The sequence below is a fragment of the Daphnia pulicaria genome, chromosome 1 (genome assembly GCF_021234035.1).
Source record: "Daphnia pulicaria isolate SC F1-1A chromosome 1, SC_F0-13Bv2, whole genome shotgun sequence".
NCBI lineage: Eukaryota > Metazoa > Arthropoda > Branchiopoda > Diplostraca > Daphniidae > Daphnia > Daphnia pulicaria.
Genome location: NC_060913.1, coordinates 22,924,107 through 22,949,737, shown reverse-complemented (window position 1 = coordinate 22,949,737; position 25,631 = coordinate 22,924,107).

The window sequence follows — 25,631 nt, the reverse complement described above, 5'->3', positions numbered from 1 at the left end:
CCAGAGCAAGCCAGAGCACGCCAGTGCTTGCCAGAGCGCACCAGTGCACGCCAGAGCACGTCAATGCAAGCCAGAGCACGCCAGTGTACGCCAGAGCACGCCAATTCACACCAGAGCACGCCACTGCACGTCAGAGCACGTCAATGCACGCCAGAGCACGCCAGAGCACGCCAGAGCACGCCAGAGCATGCCAGTGCACGCCAGAGCACGCCAATTCACACCAGAGCACGACAGTGCACGCCAAAGCACGCCAGTGCACGCCAGAGCACGCCAGAGCACGCCAGTGCACGCCAGAGCACGCCAGTGCACGCCAGAGCACGCCAGAGCACGCCAATTCACACCAGAGCACGCCAGTGCATGCCAGAGCACGCCAATGCACGCCAGAGAACGCCACGCCATATAAATACGTACATTACAATGCACGCCAGAGCACGCCACTGCACGCAAAAGCACGCCAGTGCAAGCCAGAGCACGTCAATGCACGCCAGAGCACGCCAGTGCACGCCAGAGCACGTCAATGCACGCCAGAGCACGCCAATGCACGCCAAAGCACGCCAGTGCACGCCAGAGTATACCAATTCAAACCAGAGCACGCCAGTGCACGCCAAAGCACGCCAATTCACACCAGAGCACACCAGTGCACGCCAGTGCTTGACAGAGCACGACAGAGCACGCCAGTGCACGCCAAAGCACGCCAGTGCACGTCAGAGCACGTCAATGCACGCCAGAGCACACCAGTGCACGCCAGAGCACGCCAGAGCACGCCAGTGCACACCAGAGCACGCCAGTGCACGCAAGAGCACACCAGTGCACGCCAGAGCACGCCAGTATACGTCAATGCACGCCAGAGCAAGCCAGAGCACGCCAGAGCACGCCAGAGCACGCCAATTCACACCAGAGCACGACAGTGCACGCCAAAGCACGCCAGTGCACGCCATAGCACGCCAGAGCACGCCAGTGCACGCCAGAGCACGCCAGTGCACGCCACAGCACGCCAGTGCAAGCCAGAGCACGCAAATGCACGCCAGAGCACGTCAATGCACGCCAGAGCACACCAGTGCACGACAGAGCACGCCAATTTACACCAGAGCACGGCAGAGCACGCCAGTGCATGCCAGAGCACGCCAGACACGCCATTGCAAGCCAGAGCACGTCAATGCACGCCAGAGCAAGCCAGTGCACGCCAGAGCACTCCAGAGAAAAACCAATTCACATAAGAGCACGCCAGTGCACGCCAGAGCATGTCAATGCAAGCCAGAGCACGCCAGTGCACGCCAGAGCACGCTAGTGCACGCCACAGTACGCAAATTCACACCAGAGCACGCCAGTGCACGCCAGAGCACGCCAGAGCACGCTAGTGCACGCCAGGGCACGCCAATGCATACCAGTGCACGCCAGAGCACGCCAGTGCACGCTAGAGCACGCCAATTCACACCAGAGCACGCCAGTGCACGTCAGAGCACGTCAATGCACGCCAGAGCAAACCAGTGCACGCCAGAGCACGCCAGTGCACGTCAATGCACGCCAGAGCAAGCCAGAGCACGCCAGAGCACGCCAGAGCACGCCAATGCACGCCAGAATACGCCAGTGCACGCCAGAGCACGCCAATTCACACCAGAGCACGCCAGTGCACGTCAGAGCACGTCAATGCACGCCAGAGCACGCCAGTGCACGCCAGAGCACGCCAGAGCACGCCAGTGCACGCAAGAGCACACCAGTGCACGCCAGAGGACGCCAGTGCACGTCAATGCACGCCAGAGCAAGCCAGAGCACGCCAGAGCACGCCAAAGCACGCCAGTGCACGCCAGAGCACGTCAATGCACGCCAAAGGACGCCAGTGCACGCCAGAGCACGCCAGTGCACGCCAGAGTACGCCAATTCAAACCAGAGCACGCCAGTACACGCCAGAGCACGACAGAGCACGCCAGAGCACGCCTTTTCACACCAGAGCACGACAGTGCACGTCAAAGCACACCAGTCCACGCCATAGCACGCCAGAGCACGCCAGTGCACGCCAGAGCACGCCAGTGCACGCCAGAGCACGCCAGTGCACGCCAGAGCACGCCAATTCACACCAGAGCACGCCAGTGCACGTCAGTACACGCCAGTGCACGCCAAAGGACGCCAGTGCACGCCAGAGCACGCCAGAGCACGCCAATTCACACCAGAGCACGACAGTGCACGCCAAAGCACGCCAGTGCACGCCATAGCACGCCAGAGCACGCCAGTGCACGCCAGAGCACGCCAGTGCACGCCAGAGCACGCCAGTGCACGCCAGAGCAAGCCAGTGCACGCCAGAGCACGCCAGTGCACACCAGAGCACGCCAATTCACGCCAGAGCACGCCAGTGCACGTCAGAGCACGTCAATGCACGCCAAAGCACGCCAGTGCACGCCAGAGCACGCCAGTGCACACCAGAGCACGCCAGTGCACGCCAGAGCACACCAGTGCACGCCAGAGCACGCCAGAGCAAGCCAGATCACGCCAGAGCACGCCAATTCACACCAGAGCACGCCAGTGCATGCCAGAGCACGTCAATGCACGCTAGAGCACGCCAGTGCACGCAAGAGCACGCCAGTACACGCCAGAGCACGTCAATGCACGCCAGAGCACGCCAGAGCACGCCAGAGCACGCCAGTGCACGCCAGAGCACGCCAGTGCACGCCAGAGCACGCCAATGCACGCCAGAGCACGTCAATGCACGCCAGAGCACACCAGTGCACGACAGAGCACGCCAATTTACACCAGAGCACGGCAGAGCACGCCAGTGCATGCCAGAGCACGCCAGACACGCCATTGCACGCCAGAGCACGCCAGAGCACGCCATTGCACGCCAGAGCACGTCAATGCACGCCAGAGCAAGCCAGTGCACGCCAGAGCACTCCAGAGCAAAACCAATTCACATAAGAGCACGCCAGTGCACGCCAGAGCATGTCAATGCAAGCCAGAGCACGCCAGTGCACGCCAGAGCACGCTAGTGCACGCCACAGTACGCAAATTCACACCAGAGCACACCAGTGCACGCCAGAGCACGCCAGAGCACGCTAGTGCACGCCAGGGCACGCCAATGCATACCAGTGCACGCCAGAGCACGCCAGTGCACGCTAGAGCACGCCAATTCACACCAGAGCACGCCAGTGCACGTCAGAGCACGTCAATGCACGCCAGAGCAAACCAGTGCACGCCAGAGCACGCCAGTGCACGTCAATGCACGCCAGAGCAAGCCAGAGCACGCCAGAGCACGCCAGAGCACGCCAGTGCACGCCAGAATACGCCAGTGCACGCCAGAGCACGCCAATTCACACCAGAGCACGCCAGTGCACGTCAGAGCACGTCAATGCACGCCAGAGCACGCCAGTGCACGCCAGAGCACGCCAGAGCACGCCAGTGCACGCAAGAGCACACCAGTGCACGCCAAAGGACGCCAGTGCACGCCAGAGCACGCCAGTGCACGCCAGAGTTCGCCAATTCAAACCAGAGCACGCCAGTACACGCCAGAGCACGACAGAGCACGCCAGAGAACGCCTTTTCACACCAGAGCACGACAGTGCACGTCAAAGCACACCAGTCCACGCCAGAGCACGCCAGAGCACGCCAGTGCACTCCAGAGCACGCCAGTGCACGCCATAGCACGCCAGTGCACGCCAGAGCACGCCAATTCACACCAGAGCACGCCAGTGCACGTCAGTGCACGCCAGTGCACGCCAGAGCACGCCAGTGCACACCAGAGCAAGCCAGTGCACGCCAGAGCACACCAGTGCACGCCAGAGCACGCCAGTGCACGTCAATGCACGCCAGAGCAAGCCAGAGCACGCCAGAGCACGCCAATTCTCACCAGAGCACGCCAGTGCACGCCAGAGCACGTCAATGCACGCCAGAGCACGCCAGTGCACGCCAGAGCACGCCAGTGCACGCCAGAGCACGCCAGTGCACACCAGAGCACGCCAGTGCACGCCAGAGCACGCCAATTCACACCAGTGCACGCCAGTGCACGACAGAGAACGGCAGAGCACGCCAGAGCACTCCAGTGCACGCCAGTGCACGCCATTTTACGCCAATTCACACCAGAGCACGCCAGTGCACGCCAAAGCACGCCAGTGCACGCCAGAGCACGCCAGAGCACGCCAGTGCACGCCAGAGCACACCAGTGCACGCCAGAGCCCGCAAGTGCACGTCAATGCACGCCAGAGCAAGCTAGAGCACGCCAAAACACGCCAGTGCACGCCAAAGCACGCCAATTCACACCAGTGCACGCCAGAGCACGCCAGTGCACGTCAATGCACGCCAGAGCAAGCCAGAGCACGCCAGAGCACGCCAGAGCACGTCAATGCACGCCAGAGCACACCAGTGCACGACAGAGCACGCCAATTTACACCAGAGCACGGCAGAGCACGCCAGTGCATGCCAGAGCACGCCAGACACGCCATTGCACGCCAGAGCACGCCAGAGCACGCCATTGCACGCCAGAGCACGTCAATGCACGCCAGAGCAAGCCAGTGCACGCCAGAGCACTCCAGAGCAAAACCAATTCACATAAGAGCACGCCAGTGCACGCCAGAGCATGTCAATGCAAGCCAGAGCACGCCAGTGCACGCCAGAGCACGCTAGTGCACGCCACAGTACGCAAATTCACACCAGAGCACACCAGTGCACGCCAGAGCACGCCAGAGCACGCTAGTGCACGCCAGGGCACGCCAATGCATACCAGTGCACGCCAGAGCACGCCAGTGCACGCTAGAGCACGCCAATTCACACCAGAGCACGCCAGTGCACGTCAGAGCACGTCAATGCACGCCAGAGCAAACCAGTGCACGCCAGAGCACGCCAGTGCACGTCAATGCACGCCAGAGCAAGCCAGAGCACGCCAGAGCACGCCAGAGCACGCCAGTGCACGCCAGAATACGCCAGTGCACGCCAGAGCACGCCAATTCACACCAGAGCACGCCAGTGCACGTCAGAGCACGTCAATGCACGCCAGAGCACGCCAGTGCACGCCAGAGCACGCCAGAGCACGCCAGTGCACGCAAGAGCACACCAGTGCACGCCAAAGGACGCCAGTGCACGCCAGAGCACGCCAGTGCACGCCAGAGTTCGCCAATTCAAACCAGAGCACGCCAGTACACGCCAGAGCACGACAGAGCACGCCAGAGAACGCCTTTTCACACCAGAGCACGACAGTGCACGTCAAAGCACACCAGTCCACGCCAGAGCACGCCAGAGCACGCCAGTGCACTCCAGAGCACGCCAGTGCACGCCATAGCACGCCAGTGCACGCCAGAGCACGCCAATTCACACCAGAGCACGCCAGTGCACGTCAGTGCACGCCAGTGCACGCCAGAGCACGCCAGTGCACACCAGAGCAAGCCAGTGCACGCCAGAGCACACCAGTGCACGCCAGAGCACGCCAGTGCACGTCAATGCACGCCAGAGCAAGCCAGAGCACGCCAGAGCACGCCAATTCTCACCAGAGCACGCCAGTGCACGCCAGAGCACGTCAATGCACGCCAGAGCACGCCAGTGCACGCCAGAGCACGCCAGTGCACGCCAGAGCACGCCAGTGCACACCAGAGCACGCCAGTGCACGCCAGAGCACGCCAATTCACACCAGTGCACGCCAGTGCACGACAGAGAACGGCAGAGCACGCCAGAGCACTCCAGTGCACGCCAGTGCACGCCATTTTACGCCAATTCACACCAGAGCACGCCAGTGCACGCCAAAGCACGCCAGTGCACGCCAGAGCACGCCAGAGCACGCCAGTGCACGCCAGAGCACACCAGTGCACGCCAGAGCCCGCAAGTGCACGTCAATGCACGCCAGAGCAAGCTAGAGCACGCCAAAACACGCCAGTGCACGCCAAAGCACGCCAATTCACACCAGTGCACGCCAGAGCACGCCAGTGCACGTCAATGCACGCCAGAGCAAGCCAGAGCACGCCAGAGCACGCCAGAGCACGCCAATTCACACCAGAGCACGCCAGTGCACGCCAGAGCACGTCAATGCACGCCAGAGCACGCCAGTGCACGCCAGAGCACGCCAGTGCACGCCAGAGCCCGTCAATGCACGCCAGAGCACGCCAGAGCACGCCAGTGCACGCCAGAGCACGCCAGTACACGCCAGAGCACGCCAGTACACGCCAGAGCACGCCATTAAACGCCAGAGCACGCCAGTGCACGCCAGAGCACGCCATTAAACGCCAGAGCACGCCAGAGCAAAACCAATTCACATAAGAGCACGCCAGTGCACGCCAGAGCATGTCAATGCACGCAAGAGCACGCCAGTGCACGCAAGAGCACGCCAATTCACACCAGAGCACGCCAGTGCACGTCAGAGCAGATCAATGCACGCCAGAGCAAGCCAGAGCACGCCAGTGCTTGCCAGAGCGCAACAGTGCACGCCAGAGCACGTCAATGCAAACCATAGCACGCCAGTGTACGCCAGAGCACGCCAATTCACACCAGAGCACGCCAGTGCACGTCAGAGCACGTCAATGCACGCCAGAGCACGCCAGAGCACGCCAGAGCACGCCAGAGCACGCCAGTGCACGCCAGAGCACGCCAATTCACACCAGAGCACGACAGTGCACGCCAAAGCACGCCAGTGCACGCCAGAGCACGCCAGAGCACGCCAGTGCACGCCAGAGCACGCCAGTGCACGCCAGAGCACGCCAGTGCACGCCAGAGCACGCCAGTGCACGCCAGAGCACGCCAGAGCACGCCAATTCACACCAGAGCACGCCAGTGCATGCCAGAGCACGCCAATGCACGCCAGAGAACGTCACGCCATATAAATACGTACATATAAATACGTACATTACAATGCACGCCAGAGCACGCCACTGCACGCAAAAGCACGCCAGTGCACGCCAGAGCACGTCAATGCACGCCAGAGCACGCCAGTGCACGCCAGAGCACGTCAATGCACGCCAGAGTACGCCAAAGCACGCCAAAGCACGCCAGTGCACGCCAGAGTATACCAATTCAAACCAGAGCACGCCAAAGCACGCCAATTCACACCAGAGCACGCCAGTGCACGCCAAAGCACGCCAGTGCACGCCAGAGCACGCCAGAGCACGCCAGTGCACGCCAGTGCACGCCAGAGCACGCCAGAGCACGCCAGTGCACGCCAGAATACGCCAGTGCACGCCAGAGCACGCCAATTCACACCAGAGCACGCCAGTGCACGTCAGAGCACGTCAATGCACGCCAGAGCACGCCAGTGCACGCCAGAGCACGCCAGAGCACGCCAGTGCACGCCAGAGCACACCAGTGCACGCCAGAGCACGCCAGTGCACGTCAATGCACGCCAGAGCAAGCCAGAGCACGCCAGAGCACGCCAGTGCACGCCAGAGCACGGTAGAGCACAGCAGAGAACAGCTCAGCACTTGAAGTTGCTATAATATTTTTTCACTTGTTAAAACCATTTTTTAATTACAGGATGTGTAAATCAATGTCCAATTCACCATTTCAAGTCTATTGAATCAATAAATTTATAAAGCAAATCATGAACAAAAAGTTTGAAAAAAACGCACATCACAGCACTTGAATTTTTAAAAATTATTCAGAGCACGCCAGTGCACGTCAATGCACGCCAGAGCAAGCCAGAGCACGCCAGAGCACGCCAGAGCACGCCAATTCACACCAGAGCACGCCAGTGCACGCCAGAGCACGTCAATGCACGCCAGAGCACGCCAGTGCACGCAAGAGCACGCCAGTGCACGCCAGAGCACTTCAATGCACGCCAGAGCACGCCAGTGCACGCCAGAGCACGCCAGTGCACGCCAGAGCACGCCAGTGCACGCCAGAGCACGCCAGTGCACGTTAGAGCACGTCAATGCACGCCAAAGCACGCCAGTGCACGCCAGAGAACGCCAGTGCACGCCAGAGTACGCCAATTCAAACCAGAGCACGCCAGTGCACGCCAGAGCACTCCAATTCACACCAGAGCACGCCAGTGCACGCCAGTGCACGACAGAGCACGACAGAGCACGCCAGAGCACGCCAGTGCACGCCAGTGCACGCCAATTCACACCAGAGCACGCCAGTGCACGCCAAAGCACGCCAGTGCACGCCAGAGCACACCAGAGCACGCCAGTGCACGCCAGAGCACGCCAGTGCACGCCAGAGCACGCCAGTGCACGCCAGAGCACGCCAGTGCACGCCAGAGCACGCCAGTGCACGCCAGAGCACGCCAGTGCACCCCAGAGCAAGCCAGTGCCTGCCAGAGCACGCCAGTAAACGCCAGAGCACGCCAGAGCACGCCAGAGCACGCCAGTGCACGCCAGAGCACACCCGTGCACGCCAGAGCACGCCAGTGCACGCCAGTACACGCCAGAGCACGACAGAGCACGCCAGAGCACGCCAGTGCACGCCAGAGCACGCCAATTCACACCAGAGCACGACAGTGCACGCCAAAGCACGCCAGTGCACGACAGAGCACGCCAGAGCACGCCAGTGCACGCCAGAGCGCGCCAGTGCACGCCAGAGCACGCCAGAGCACGCCAGAGCACGCCAGAGCACGCCAATTCACACCAGAGCACGCCCGTGCACGTCAGAGTACGTCAATTCACGCCAGAGCACGCCAGTGCACGCCAGTGCACACCAGAGCACGCCAGTGCACGCCAGAGCACACCAGTGCACGCCAGAGCACGCCAGTGCACGTCAATGCACGCCAGAGCAAGCCAGAGCACGCCAGAGCAAGCCAGAGCACGCCAATTCACACCAGAGCACGCCAGTGCACGCCAGAGCACGTCAATGCACGCCAGAGCACGCCACTGCACGTCAGTTATTTGAGTTCTATTGTCGGGTAGTGGATTTCTATTGTCAAGCACTTGAGTTCTGCATAGCAGAGCACGCCAGAGCACGAAAGAGCACACCACAGCACGCCAGTGCACGCTAGTGCACGCCAATTCACACCAGAGCACGCCAGTGCACGCCAGAGCACGCCAGAGCAAAACCAATTCACATAAGAGCACGCCAGTGCACGCCAGAGCACGTCAATGCAAGCCAGAGCACGCCAGTGCACGCCAGAGCACGCCAGTGCACGCCAGAGCACGCCAGAGCACGCCAGTGCACGCCAGAGCACGCCAGTGCACGCCAGAGCACGCCAGTGCACGCCAGAGCACGCCAGTGCACGCCAGAGCACGCCAGTGCACGCCAGAGCACGCCAGTGCACGCCTGAGCACACCAGAGCACACCAGTGCACGCCAGAGCACGCTAGTGCACGCCAGAGCACGCCAGAGCACGCTAGTGCACGCCAGGGCACGCCAATGCACACCAGAGCACGCCAATGCACGCCAGAGCACGCCAGTGCACGCTAGAGCACGCCAATTCACACCAGAGCACGCCAGTGCACGTCAGAGCACGTCAATGCACGCCAGAGCAAACCAGTGCACGCCAGAGCACGCCAGTGCACGTCAATGCACGCCAGAGCACGCCATTAAACGCCAGAGCACGCCAGTGCACGCCAGAGCACGCCATTAAACGCCAGAGCACGCCAGTGCACGCCAGAGCACGCCAGTGCACGCAAGAGCACGCCAATTCACACCAGAGCACGCCAGTGCACGTCAGAGCAGATCAATGCACGCCAGAGCAAGCCAGAGCACGCCAGTGCTTGCCAGAGCGCAACAGTGCACGCCAGAGCACGTCAATGCAAACCATAGCACGCCAGTGTACGCCAGAGCACGCCAATTCACACCAGAGCACGCCAGTGCACGTCAGAGCACGTCAATGCACGCCAGAGCACGCCAGAGCACGCCAGAGCACGCCAGAGCACGCCAGTGCACGCCAGAGCACGCCAATTCACACCAGAGCACGACAGTGCACGCCAAAGCACGCCAGTGCACGCCAGAGCACGCCAGAGCACGCCAGTGCACGCCAGAGCACGCCAGTGCACGCCAGAGCACGCCAGTGCACGCCAGAGCACGCCAGTGCACGCCAATTCACACCAGAGCACGCCAGTGCATGCCAGAGCACGCCAATGCACGCCAGAGAACGTCACGCCATATAAATACGTACATATAAATACGTACATTACAATGCACGCCAGAGCACGCCACTGCACGCAAAAGCACGCCAGTGCACGCCAGAGCACGTCAATGCACGCCAGAGCACGCCAGTGCACGCCAGAGCACGTCAATGCACGCCAGAGTACGCCAAAGCACGCCAAAGCACGCCAGTGCACGCCAGAGTATACCAATTCAAACCAGAGCACGCCAAAGCACGCCAATTCACACCAGAGCACGCCAGTGCACGACAGAGCACGACAGAGCACGCCAGTGCACGCCAAAGCACGCCAATTCACACCAGAGCACGCCAGTGCACGCCAAAGCACGCCAGTGCACGCCAGAGCACGCCAGAGCACGCCAGTGCACGCCAGAATACGCCAGTGCACGCCAGAGCACGCCAATTCACACCAGAGCACGCCAGTGCACGTCAGAGCACGTCAATGCACGCCAGAGCACGCCAGTGCACGCCAGAGCACGCCAGAGCACGCCAGTGCACGCCAGAGCACACCAGTGCACGCCAGAGCACGCCAGTGCACGTCAATGCACGCCAGAGCAAGCCAGAGCACGCCAGAGCACGCCAGTGCACGCCAGAGCACGGTAGAGCACAGCAGAGAACAGCTCAGCACTTGAAGTTGCTATAATATTTTTTCACTTGTTAAAACCATTTTTTAATTACAGGATGTGTAAATCAATGTCCAATTCACCATTTCAAGTCTATTGAATCAATAAATTTATAAAGCAAATCATGAACAAAAAGTTTGAAAAAAACGCACATCACAGCACTTGAATTTTTAAAAATTATTCAAGTTATTTGAGTTCTATTGTCGGGTAGTGGATTTCTCTTGTCAAGCACTTGAGTTCTGTATAGCAGAGCACGCCAGAGCACGACAGAGAAAACCACAGCACGCCAGTGCACGCCAGTGCACGCCAATTCACACCAGAGCACGCCAGTGCACGCCAGTACACGCCAGAGCACGACAGAGCACGCCAGAGCACGCCAGTGCACGCCAGAGCACGCCAATTAACACCAGAGCACGACAGTGCAATCCAAAGCACGCCAGTGCACGCCAGAGCACGCCAGAGCATGCCAGTGCACGCCAGTGCACGCCAGAGCACGCCAGAGCACGCCAGTGCACGCCAGAGCACGCCAATTCACACCAGAGCACGCCAGAGCACGCCAGTACACGCCAGAGCACGACAGAGCACGCCAGAGCACGCCAGTGCACGCCAGAGCACGCCAATTAACACCAGAGCACGACAGTGCACGCCAGGGCACGATAGTGCACGCCAGGGCACGCCAGTGCACGCCAGGGCACGCCAGAGCACGCCAGAGCACGCCAGAGCACGCCAGAGCACGCCAGTGCACGCCAGAGCACGCCAGTGCACGCCAGAGCACGCCAGTGCACGCCAGAGCACACCAGTGAACGCCAGAGCACGCCAATTCACACCAGAGCACGCCAGTGCACGTAAGAGCACGTCAATGCACGCCAGAGCACGCCAGTGCACGCCAGAGCACGCCAGAGCACGCCAGTGCACACCAGAGCACGCCAGTGCACGCCAGAGCACACCATTGCACGCCAGAGCACGCCAGTGCACGTCAATGCACGCCAGAGCAAGCCAGAGCACGCCAGAGCACGCCAGAGCACGCCAATTCACACCAGAGCACGCCAGTGCACGCCAGAGCACGTCAATGCACGCCAGAGCACGCCAGTGCACGCAAGAGCACGCCAGTGCACGCCAGAGCACTTCAATGCACGCCAGAGCACGCCAGTGCACGCCAGAGCACGCCAGTGCACGCCAGAGCACGCCAGTGCACGCCAGAGCACGCCAGTGCACGCCAGAGCACGCCAGTGCACGCCAGAGCACGCCAGTGCACGTTAGAGCACGTCAATGCACGCCAAAGCACGCCAGTGCACGCCAGAGAACGCCAGTGCACGCCAGAGTACGCCAATTCAAACCAGAGCACGCCAGTGCACGCCAGAGCACTCCAATTCACACCAGAGCACGCCAGTGCACGCCAGTGCACGACAGAGCACGACAGAGCACGCCAGAGCACGCCAGTGCACGCCAGTGCACGCCAATTCACACCAGAGCACGCCAGTGCACGCCAAAGCACGCCAGTGCACGCCAGAGCACACCAGAGCACGCCAGTGCACGCCAGAGCACGCCAGTGCACGCCAGAGCACGCCAGTGCACGCCAGAGCACGCCAGTGCACGCCAGAGCACGCCAGTGCACGCCAGAGCACGCCAGTGCACCCCAGAGCAAGCCAGTGCCTGCCAGAGCACGCCAGTAAACGCCAGAGCACGCCAGAGCACGCCAGAGCACGCCAGTGCACGCCAGAGCACACCCGTGCACGCCAGAGCACGCCAGTGCACGCCAGTACACGCCAGAGCACGACAGAGCACGCCAGAGCACGCCAGTGCACGCCAGAGCACGCCAATTCACACCAGAGCACGACAGTGCACGCCAAAGCACGCCAGTGCACGCCAGAGCACGCCAGAGCACGCCAGTGCACGCCAGAGCGCGCCAGTGCACGCCAGAGCACGCCAGAGCACGCCAGAGCACGCCAGAGCACGCCAATTCACACCAGAGCACGCCCGTGCACGTCAGAGTACGTCAATTCACGCCAGAGCACGCCAGTGCACGCCAGTGCACACCAGAGCACGCCAGTGCACGCCAGAGCACACCAGTGCACGCCAGAGCACGCCAGTGCACGTCAATGCACGCCAGAGCAAGCCAGAGCACGCCAGAGCAAGCCAGAGCACGCCAATTCACACCAGAGCACGCCAGTGCACGCCAGAGCACGTCAATGCACGCCAGAGCACGCCACTGCACGTCAGTTATTTGAGTTCTATTGTCGGGTAGTGGATTTCTATTGTCAAGCACTTGAGTTCTGCATAGCAGAGCACGCCAGAGCACGAAAGAGCACACCACAGCACGCCAGTGCACGCTAGTGCACGCCAATTCACACCAGAGCACGCCAGTGCACGCCAGAGCACGCCAGAGCAAAACCAATTCACATAAGAGCACGCCAGTGCACGCCAGAGCACGTCAATGCAAGCCAGAGCACGCCAGTGCACGCCAGAGCACGCCAGTGCACGCCAGAGCACGCCAGTGCACGCCAGAGCACGCCAGTGCACGCCAGAGCACGCCAGTGCACGCCTGAGCACACCAGAGCACACCAGTGCACGCCAGAGCACGCTAGTGCACGCCAGAGCACGCCAGAGCACGCTAGTGCACGCCAGGGCACGCCAATGCACACCAGAGCACGCCAATGCACGCCAGAGCACGCCAGTGCACGCTAGAGCACGCCAATTCACACCAGAGCACGCCAGTGCACGTCAGAGCACGTCAATGCACGCCAGAGCAAACCAGTGCACGCCAGAGCACGCCAGTGCACGTCAATGCACGCCAGAGCACGCCATTAAACGCCAGAGCACGCCAGTGCACGCCAGAGCACGCCATTAAACGCCAGAGCACGCCAGTGCACGCCAGAGCACGCCAGTGCACGCAAGAGCACGCCAATTCACACCAGAGCACGCCAGTGCACGTCAGAGCAGATCAATGCACGCCAGAGCAAGCCAGAGCACGCCAGTGCTTGCCAGAGCGCAACAGTGCACGCCAGAGCACGTCAATGCAAACCATAGCACGCCAGTGTACGCCAGAGCACGCCAATTCACACCAGAGCACGCCAGTGCACGTCAGAGCACGTCAATGCACGCCAGAGCACGCCAGAGCACGCCAGAGCACGCCAGAGCACGCCAGTGCACGCCAGAGCACGCCAATTCACACCAGAGCACGACAGTGCACGCCAAAGCACGCCAGTGCACGCCAGAGCACGCCAGAGCACGCCAGTGCACGCCAGAGCACGCCAGTGCACGCCAGAGCACGCCAGTGCACGCCAGAGCACGCCAGAGCACGCCAATTCACACCAGAGCACGCCAGTGCATGCCAGAGCACGCCAATGCACGCCAGAGAACGTCACGCCATATAAATACGTACATATAAATACGTACATTACAATGCACGCCAGAGCACGCCACTGCACGCAAAAGCACGCCAGTGCACGCCAGAGCACGTCAATGCACGCCAGAGCACGCCAGTGCACGCCAGAGCACGTCAATGCACGCCAGAGTACGCCAAAGCACGCCAAAGCACGCCAGTGCACGCCAGAGTATACCAATTCAAACCAGAGCACGCCAAAGCACGCCAATTCACACCAGAGCACGCCAGTGCACGCCAGTGCACGACAGAGCACGACAGAGCACGCCAGTGCACGCCAAAGCACGCCAATTCACACCAGAGCACGCCAGTGCACGCCAAAGCACGCCAGTGCACGCCAGAGCACGCCAGAGCACGCCAGTGCACGCCAGAATACGCCAGTGCACGCCAGAGCACGCCAATTCACACCAGAGCACGCCAGTGCACGTCAGAGCACGTCAATGCACGCCAGAGCACGCCAGTGCACGCCAGAGCACGCCAGAGCACGCCAGTGCACGCCAGAGCACACCAGTGCACGCCAGAGCACGCCAGTGCACGTCAATGCACGCCAGAGCAAGCCAGAGCACGCCAGAGCACGCCAGTGCACGCCAGAGCACGGTAGAGCACAGCAGAGAACAGCTCAGCACTTGAAGTTGCTATAATATTTTTTCACTTGTTAAAACCATTTTTTAATTACAGGATGTGTAAATCAATGTCCAATTCACCATTTCAAGTCTATTGAATCAATAAATTTATAAAGCAAATCATGAACAAAAAGTTTGAAAAAAACGCACATCACAGCACTTGAATTTTTAAAAATTATTCAAGTTATTTGAGTTCTATTGTCGGGTAGTGGATTTCTCTTGTCAAGCACTTGAGTTCTGTATAGCAGAGCACGCCAGAGCACGACAGAGAAAACCACAGCACGCCAGTGCACGCCAGTGCACGCCAATTCACACCAGAGCACGCCAGTGCACGCCAGTACACGCCAGAGCACGACAGAGCACGCCAGAGCACGCCAGTGCACGCCAGAGCACGCCAATTAACACCAGAGCACGACAGTGCAATCCAAAGCACGCCAGTGCACGCCAGAGCACGCCAGAGCATGCCAGTGCACGCCAGTGCACGCCAGAGCACGCCAGAGCACGCCAGTGCACGCCAGAGCACGCCAATTCACACCAGAGCACGCCAGAGCACGCCAGTACACGCCAGAGCACGACAGAGCACGCCAGAGCACGCCAGTGCACGCCAGAGCACGCCAATTAACACCAGAGCACGACAGTGCACGCCAGGGCACGATAGTGCACGCCAGGGCACGCCAGTGCACGCCAGGGCACGCCAGAGCACGCCAGAGCACGCCAGAGCACGCCAGAGCACGCCAGTGCACGCCAGAGCACGCCAGTGCACGCCAGAGCACGCCAGTGCACGCCAGAGCACACCAGTGAACGCCAGAGCACGCCAATTCACACCAGAGCACGCCAGTGCACGTAAGAGCACGTCAATGCACGCCAGAGCACGCCAGTGCACGCCAGAGCACGCCAGAGCACGCCAGTGCACACCAGAGCACGCCAGTGCACGCCAGAGCACACCATTGCACGCCAGAGCACGCCAGTGCACGTCAATGCACGCCAGAGCAAGCCAGAGCACGCCAGAGCACGCCAGAGCACGCCAATTCACACCAGAGCACGCCAGTGCACGCCAGAGCACGTCAATGCACGCCAGAGCACGCCAGTGCACGCAAGAGCACGCCAGTGCACGCCAGAGCACTTCAATGCACGCCAGAGCACGCCAGTGCACGCCAGAGCACGCCAGTGCACGCCAGAGCACGCCAGTGCACGCCAGAGCACGCCAGTGCACGCCAGAGCACGCCAGTGCACGTTAGAGCACGTCAATGCACGCCAAAGCACGCCAGTGCACGCCAGAGAACGCCAGTGCACGCCAGAGTACGCCAATTCAAACCAGAGCACGCCAGTGCACGCCAGAGCACTCCAATTCACACCAGAGCACGCCAGTGCACGCCAGTGCACGACAGAGCACGACAGAGCACGCCAGAGCACGCCAGTGCACGCCAGTGCACGCCAATTCACACCAGAGCACGCCAGTGCACGCCAAAGCACGCCAGTGCACGCCAGAGCACACCAGAGCACGCCAGTGCACGCCAGAGCACGCCAGTGCACGCCAGAGCACGCCAGTGCACGCCAGAGCACGCCAGTGCACGCCAGAGCACGCCAGTGCACGCCAGAGCACGCCAGTGCACCCCAGAGCAAGCCAGTGCCTGCCAGAGCACGCCAGTAAACGCCAGAGCACGCCAGAGCACGCCAGAGCACGCCAGTGCACGCCAGAGCACACCCGTGCACGCCAGAGCACGCCAGTGCACGCCAGTACACGCCAGAGCACGACAGAGCACGCCAGAGCACGCCAGTGCACGCCAGAGCACGCCAATTCACACCAGAGCACGACAGTGCACGCCAAAGCACGCCAGTGCACGCCAGAGCACGCCAGAGCACGCCAGTGCACGCCAGAGCGCGCCAGTGCACGCCAGAGCACGCCAGAGCACGCCAGAGCACGCCAGAGCACGCCAATTCACACCAGAGCACGCCCGTGCACGTCAGAGTACGTCAATTCACGCCAGAGCACGCCAGTGCACGCCAGTGCACACCAGAGCACGCCAGTGCACGCCAGAGCACACCAGTGCACGCCAGAGCACGCCAGTGCACGTCAATGCACGCCAGAGCAAGCCAGAGCACGCCAGAGCAAGCCAGAGCACGCCAATTCACACCAGAGCACGCCAGTGCACGCCAGAGCACGTCAATGCACGCCAGAGCACGCCACTGCACGTCAGTTATTTGAGTTCTATTGTCGGGTAGTGGATTTCTATTGTCAAGCACTTGAGTTCTGCATAGCAGAGCACGCCAGAGCACGAAAGAGCACACCACAGCACGCCAGTGCACGCTAGTGCACGCCAATTCACACCAGAGCACGCCAGTGCACGCCAGAGCACGCCAGAGCAAAACCAATTCACATAAGAGCACGCCAGTGCACGCCAGAGCACGTCAATGCAAGCCAGAGCACGCCAGTGCACGCCAGAGCACGCCAGTGCACGCCAGAGCACGCCAGAGCACGCCAGTGCACGCCAGTGCACGCCAGAGCACGCCAGTGCACGCCAGAGCACGCCAGTGCACGCCAGAGCACGCCAGTGCACGCCAGAGCACGCCAGTGCACGCCAGAGCACGCCAGTGCACGCCAGAGCACACCAGAGCACACCAGTGCACGCCAGAGCACGCTAGTGCACGCCAGAGCAAGCCAGAGCACGCAAGAGCACGCCATAGCACGCCAGTGCACGCCAGAGCACAGTAGAGCACAGCAAAGAACAGCTCAGCACTTGAAGTTGCTATAATATTTTTTTTCACTTGTTAAAACCATTTTTTAATTGCAGGATGTATAAATCAATGTCCAATACACCATTTCAAGTCTATTGAATCAATAAATTTATAGAGCAAATCATGAACAAAAACTTTTAGAAAAACGCACATCACAGCACTTGAATTTTTAAAAATTATTCAAGTTATTTGAGTTCTATTGTCGGGTAGCGGATTTCTATTGTCAAGCACTTGAGTTCTGCATAGCAGAGCACGCCAGAGCACGACAGAGCATGCCAGAGCACGCCAGTGCACGCCAGAGCACGCCAGTGCACGCCAGAGCAAGCCAGTGCACGCCAGAGCACGCCAGTGCACGCCAGAGCACGCCAATTAACACCAGAGCACGCCAGAGCACGCCAATTCACACCAGAGCACGCCCATGCACGCCAGTGCACGACAGAGCACGACAGAGCACGCCAGAGCACGCCAGTGCACGCCAGTGCACGCCAATTCACACCAGAGCACGCCAGTGCACGCCAAAGCACGCCAGTGCACGCCAGAGCACACCAGAGCACGCCAGTGCACGCCAGAGCACGCCAGTGCACGCCAGAGCACGCCAGTGCACCCCAAAGCAAGCCAGTGCCTGCCAGAGCACGCCAGTAAACGCCAGAGCACGCCAGAGAACGCCAGAGCACGCCAGTGCACGCCAGAGCACGCCAATTAACACCAGAGCACGCCAGTGCACGTCAGAGCACGTCAATGCACGCCAGAGCTTGCCAGAGCACGCCAGTGCACGCCAGAGCACACAAGTGCACGCCAGAGCACGCAAGTGCACGTCAATGCACGCCAGAGCAAGCCAGAGCACGCCAGAGCACGCCAGTGCACGCCAGAGCACGCCAAATCACACCAGAGCACGCCAGTGCACGCCAGTACACGCCAGAGCACGCCAGTGCACGCCAGAGCACGCCAATTCACACCAGAGCACGCCAGTGCACGCCAGAGCACGCCAGTGCACGCCAGAGCACGTCAGTGCACGCCAGTGCACGCCAGAGCACGCCAGTGCACGCCAGAGCACGCCAGTGCACGCCAGAGCACGCCAGTGCACGCCAGAGCACGCCAGTGCACGCCAGAGCACGCCAGTGCACGCCAGAGCACGCCAGTGCACGCCAGAGCACGGTAGAGCACAGCAGAGAACAGCTCAGCACTTGAAGTTGCTATAATATTTTTTTTACTTGTTAAAACCATTTTTTAATTACAGGATGTGTAAATCAATGTCCAATACACCATTTCAAGTCTATTGAATCAATAAATTTATAAAGCAAATCATGAACAAAAAGTTTTAGAAAAACGCACATCACAGCACTTGAATTTTTAAAAATTATTCAAGTAATTTGAGTTCTATTGTCGGGTAGTGGATTTCTATTGTCAAGCACTTGAGTTCTGCATAGCAGAGCACGACAGAGCACGACAGAGCACACCACAGCACGCCAGTGCACGCCAGAGCACGCCAGTGCACACCAGAGCACGCCAGTGCACGCCAGTGCACACCAGAGCACGCCAGTGCACGCCAGAGCACGCCAGAGCAAAACCAATTCACATAAGAGCACGCCAGTGCACGCCAGAGCACGTCAATGCAAGCCAGAGCACGCCAGTGCACGCCAGAGCACGCTAGTGCACGCCACAGTACGCCAGAGCACGCCAGAGCACGCCAATTCACACAAGAGCACGCCAGTGCACGCCAGAGCACGCCAGTGCACGCCAGAGCACGCCAGTGCACGCCAGAGCACGCCAATTCACGCCAGAGCACGCCAGTGCACGCCAGAGCACGCCAGTGCACGCCAGAGCACGCCAGTGCATGCCAGAGCACGCCAGTGCACGCCAGAGCACGCCAGTGCACGCCAGAGCACACCAGAGCACACCAGTGCACGCCAGAGCACGCTAGTGCACGCCAGAGCACGCCAGGGCACGCCAATGCACACCAGAGCACGCCAGTGCACGCCAGAGCACGCCAGTGCACGCTAGAGCACGCCAATTCACACCAGAGCACGCCAGTGCACGTCAGAGCACGTCAATGCACGCCAGAGCAAACCAGTGCACGGCAGAGCACGCCAGTGCACGTGAATGCACGCCAGAGCAAGCTAGAGCACGCCAGAGCACGCAAGAGCACGCCAGTGCACGCCAGAGCACGGTAGAGAACAGCTCAGCACTTGAAGTTGCTATAATACTTTTGTCACTTGTTAAAACCATTTTTTAATTACAGGATGTGTAAATCAATGTCCAATACACCATTTCAAGTCTATTGAATCAATAAATTTATAGAACAAATCATGAACAAAAAGTTTTAGAAAAACGCACATCACAGCACTTGAATTAAAAAAATTATTCAAGTTATTTGAGTTCTATGGTCGGGTAGTGGATTTCTATTGTCAAGCACTTGAGTTCTGCATAGCAGAGCACGCCAGAGCACGCCAGAGCACGCCAGAGCACGCCAGAGCACGCCAGTGCACGCCAGAGCACGCCAGAGAACGCCAGAGCACGCCAGTGCACGCCAGAGCACGCCAGTGCACGCCAGAGCACGCCAGTGCACGCCAGAGCAAGCCAGTGCACGCCAGAGCAAGCCAGAGCACGCAAGAGCACGCCATAGCACGCCAGTGCACGCCAGAGCACAGTAGAGCACAGCAAAGAACAGCTCAGCACTTGAAGTTGCTATAATATTTTTTTTCACTTGTTAAAACCATTTTTTAATTGCAGGATGTATAAATCAATGTCCAATACACCATTTCAAGTCTATTGAATCAATAAATTTATAGAGCAAATCATGAACAAAAACTTTTAGAAAAACGCACATCACAGCACTTGAATTTTTAAAAATTATTCAAGTTATTTGAGTTCTATTGTCGGGTAGTGGATTTCTATTGTCAAGCACTTGAGTTCTGCATAGCAGAGCACGACAGAGCACGACAGAGCACACCACAGCACGCCAGTGCACGCTAGTGCACGCCAATTCACACCAGAGCACGCCAGTGCACGCCAGTGCACACCAGAGCACGCCAGTGCACGCCAGAGCACGCCAGAGCAAAACCAATTCACATAAGAGCACGCCAGTGCACGCCAGAGCACGTCAATGCAAGCCAGAGCACGACAGTGCACGCCAGAGTACGCCAGTGCACGCCAGAGCACGCCAGAGCACGCCAGAGCACGCCAGTGCACGCCAGAGCACGCCAGTGCACGCCAGAGCACGCCAGTGCACGCCAGAGCACGCCAGTGCACGCCAGAGCACGCCAGTGCACGCCAGAGCACGCCAGTGCACGCCAGAGCACGCCAGAGCACGTCAATGCACGCCAAAGCACGCCAGTGCACGCCAAAGAACGCCAGTGCACGCCAGAGTACGCCAATTCAAACCAGAGCACGCCAGTGCACGCCAGAGCACGCCAGAGCATGCCAGTGCACGCCAGTGCACGCCAGAGCACGCTAATTCACATCAGAGCACGCCAGTGCACGCCAGAGCACGCCAATTCACACCAGAGCACGCCAGTGCACGCCAGTACACGCTAGAGCACGACAGAGCACGCCAGAGCACGCCAGTGCACGCCAGAGCACGCCAATTAACACCAGAGCACGACAGTGCACGCCAAAGCACGCCAGTGCACGCCAGAGCACGCCAGAGCACGCCAGTGCACGCCAGGGCACGCCAGTGCACGCCAGGGCACGCCAGTGCACGCCAGAGCACGCCAGTGCACGCCAGAGCACGCCAGAGCACGCCAGAGCACGCCAATTCACACCAGAGCACGCCAGTGCACGTAAGAGCACGTCAATGCACGCCAGAGCACGCCAGTGCACGCCAGAGCACGCCAGAGCACGCCAGAGCACGCCAGTGCACACCAGAGCACGCCAGTGCACGCCAGAGAACACCATTGCACGCCAGAGCACGCCAGTGCACGTCAATGCACGCCAGAGCAAGCCAGAGCACGCCAGAGCACGCCAGAGCACGCCAGTGCACGCCAGAGCACGTCAATGCACGCCAGAGCACGCCAGTGCACGCCAGTACACGCCAGAGCACGACAGAGCACGCCAGAGCACGCCAGTGCACGCCAGAGCACGCCAATTCACACCAGAGCACGACAGTGCACGCCAAAGCACGCCAGTGCACGCCAGAGCACGCCAGAGCACGCCAGTGCACGCCAGAGCGCGCCAGTGCACGCCAGAGCACGCCAGAGCACGCCAGAGCACGCCAGAGCACGCCAGAGAACGCCAGAGCACGCCAATTCACACCAGAGCACGACCGTGCACGTCAGAGCACGTCAATTCACGCCAGAGCACGCCAGTGCACGCCAGAGCACGCCAGTGCACGCCAGTGCACACCAGAGCACGCCAGTGCACGCCAGAGCACACCAGTGCACGCCAGAGCACGCCAGTGCACGTCAATGCACGCCAGAGCAAGCCAGAGCACGCCAGAGCAAGCCAGAGCACGCCAATTCACACCAGAGTACGCCAGTGCACGCCAGAGCACGTCAATGCACGCCAGAGAACGTCAATGCACGACAGAGCACGCCACTGCACGCAAGAGCACGCCAGTGCACGCCAGAGCACGCCAGTGCACGCCAGAGCACGCCAGTGAACGCCAGAGCACGCCAGTGCACGCCAGAGCACGCCAGTGCACACCAGAGCACGCCAGTGCACGCCAGAGCAAGCCAATTCACACCAGAGCACATCAGTGCACGCCAGAGCACTTCAATGCACGCAAGAGCACATCAGTGCACGCCAGAGCACGCCAGTGCACGCCAGAGCACGCCAGTGCACGCCAGAGCACGCCAATGCACGCCAGAGCACGCCAGTGCACGCCAGAGCACGCCAGAGCACGCCAATGCACACCAGAGCACGCCAGTGCACGCCAGAGCACGCCAGTGCACGCCAGAGCACGCCAGTGCACGCCAGTGCACGCCAGTGCACGCCAGAGCACGCCACTGCACGCCAGAGCACGCCAGTGCACGCCAGAGCACGCCAGTGCACGCCAGAGCACGCCAGTGCACGCCAGAGCACGCCAGTGCACGCCAGAGCAAGCCAGAGCACGCAAGAGCACGCCATAGCACGCCAGTGCACGCCAGAGCACAGTAGAGCACAGCAAAGAACAGCTCAGCACTTGAAGTTGCTATAATATTTTTTTTCACTTGTTAAAACCATTTTTTAATTGCAGGATGTATAAATCAATGTCCAATACACCATTTCAAGTCTATTGAATCAATAAATTTATAGAGCAAATCATGAACAAAAACTTTTAGAAAAACGCACATCACAGCACTTGAATTTTTAAAAATTATTCAAGTTATTTGAGTTCTATTGTCGGGTAGCGGATTTCTATTGTCAAGCACTTGAGTTCTGCATAGCAGAGCACGCCAGAGCACGACAGAGCATGCCAGAGCTCGCCAGTGCACGCCAGTGCACGCCAGAGCACGCAAGTGCACGCCAGAGCACGCAAGTACATGCCAGAGCACGACAGAGCACGCCAGAGCACGCCAGTGCACGCCAGAGCACGCCAATGAACACCAGAGCACGACAGTGCACGCCAAAGCACGCCAGTGCACGCCAGAGCACGCCAGAGCATGCCAGTGCACGCCAGTGCACGCCAGAGCACGCTAATTCACATCAGAGCACGCCAGTGCACGCCAGAGCACGCCAATTCACACCAGAGCACGCCAGTGCACGCCAGTACACGCCAGAGCACGACAGAGCACGCCAGAGCACGCCAGTGCACGCCAGAGCACGCCAATTAACACCAGAGCACGACAGTGCACGCCAAAGCACGCCAGTGCACGCCAGAGCACGCCAGTGCACGCCAGGGCACGCCAGTGCACGCCAGAGCACGCCAGTGCACGCCAAAGCACGCCAGAGCACGCCAATTCACACCAGAGCACGCCAGAGCACGCCAGTGCACGCCAGTGCACGCCAGAGCACGCCAGTGCACGCCAGAGCACGCCAGTGCACGCCAGAGCACGCCAGTGCACGCCAGAGCACACCAGTGAACGCCAGAGCACGCCAATTCACACCAGAGCACGCCAGTGCACGTAAGAGCACGTCAATGCACGCCAGAGCACGCCAGTGTACGCCAGAGCACGCCAGAGCACGCCAGTGCACACCAGAGCACGCCAGTGCACGCCAGAGAACACCATTGCACGCCAGAGCACGCCAGTGCACGTCAACGCACGCCAGAGCAAGCCAGAGCACGCCAGAGCACGCCAATTCACACCAGAGCACGCCAGTGCACGCCAGAGCAAGTCAATGCACGCAAGAGCACGCCAGAGCACGCCAGAGCACGCCAGTGCACACCAGAGCACGCCAGTGCACGCCAGAGAACACCATTGCACGCCAGAGCACGCCAGTGCACGTCAATGCACGCCAGAGCAAGCCAGAGCACGCCAGAGCACGCCAGAGCACGCCAATTCACACCAGAGCACGCCAGTACACGCCAGAGCACGTCAATGCACGCCAGAGCACGCCAGTGCACGCAAGAGCACGCCAGTGCACGCCAGTGCACGCCAGTGCACGCCAGAGCACGCCAGTGCACGCCAAAGCACGACAGAGCACGCCAGAGCACGCCAGTGCACGCCAGAGCACGCCAATTAACACCAGAGCACGACAGTGCACGCCAAAGCACGCCAGTGCACGCCAGAGCACACCAGAGCACGCCAGTGCACGCCAGAGCACGCCAGTGCACGCCAGAGCACGCCAGTGCACGCCAGAGCACGTCAATGCACGCCAGAGCACGCCAGTGCACGCCAGAGCACGCCAATTAACACCAGAGCACGCCAGTGCACGTCAGAGCACGTCAATGCACGCCAGAGCTCGCCAGAGCACGCCAGTGCATGCCAGAGCACACCAGTGCACGTAAGTGCACGTCAATGCACGCCAGAGCAAGCCAGAGCACGCCAGAGCACGCCAGTGCACGCCAGAGCACGCCAAATCACACCAGAGCACGCCAGTGCACGCCAGTACACGCCAGAGCACGACAGAGCACGCCAGAGCACGCCAGTGCACGCCAGAGCACGCCAATTCACACCAGAGCACGACAGTGCACGCCAAAGCACGCCAGTGCACGCCAGAGCACGCCAGAGCACGCCAGTGCACGCAAGAGCGCGCCAGTGCACGCAAGAGCACGCCAGAGCACGCCAGAGCACGCCAGAGCACGCCAGAGAACGCCAGAGCACGCCAATTCACACCAGAGCACGCCCGTGCACGTCAGAGCACGTCAATTCACGCCAGAGCACGCCAGTGCACGCCAGAGCACGCCAGTGCACGCCAGTGCACACCAGAGCACGCCAGTGCACGCCAGAGCACACCAGTGCACGCCAGAGCACGCCAGTGCACGTCAATGCACGCCAGAGCAAGCCAGAGCACGCCAGAGCAAGCCAGAGCACGCCAATTCACACCAGAGTACGCCAGTGCACGCCAGAGCACGTCAATGCACGCCAGAGAACGTCAATGCACGACAGAGCACGCCACTGCACGCAAGAGCACGCCAGTGCACGCCAGAGCACGCCAGTGCACGCCAGAGCACGCCAGTGAACGCCAGAGCACGCCAGTGCACGCCAGAGCACGCCAGTGCACACCAGAGCACGCCAGTGCACGCCAGAGCAAGCCAATTCACACCAGAGCACATCAGTGCACGCCAGAGCACTTCAATGCACGCAAGAGCACATCAGTGCACGCCAGAGCACGCCAGTGCACGCCAGAGCACGCCAGTGAACGCCAGAGCACGCCAATGCACGCCAGAGCACGCCAGTGCACGCCAGAGCACGCCAGAGCACGCCAATTCACACCAGAGCACGCCAGTGCACGCCAGAGCACGCCAGTGCACGCCAGAGCACGCCACTGCACGCCAGAGCACGCCAGTGCACGCCAGAGCACGCCAGTGCACGCCAGAGCACGCCACTGCACGCCAGAGCACGCCACTGCACGCCAGAGCACGCCAGTGCACGCCAGAGCACGCCAGTGCACGCCAGAGCACGCCAATTCACGCCAGAGCACGCCAGTGCACGCCAGAGCACTCCAGTGCACGCCAGAGCACGCCAGTGCACGCCAGAGCACGCCAGTGCACGCCAGAGCACGCCAGTGCACGCCAGAGCACGCCAGAGCACGCCAGTGCACGCCAGAGCACGGTAGAGCACAGCAGAGAACAGCTCAGCACTTGAAGTTGCTATAATATTTTTTTTATTTGTTAAAACCATTTTTTAATTACAGGATGTGTAAATCAATGTCCAATACACCATTTCAAGTCTATTGAATCAATAA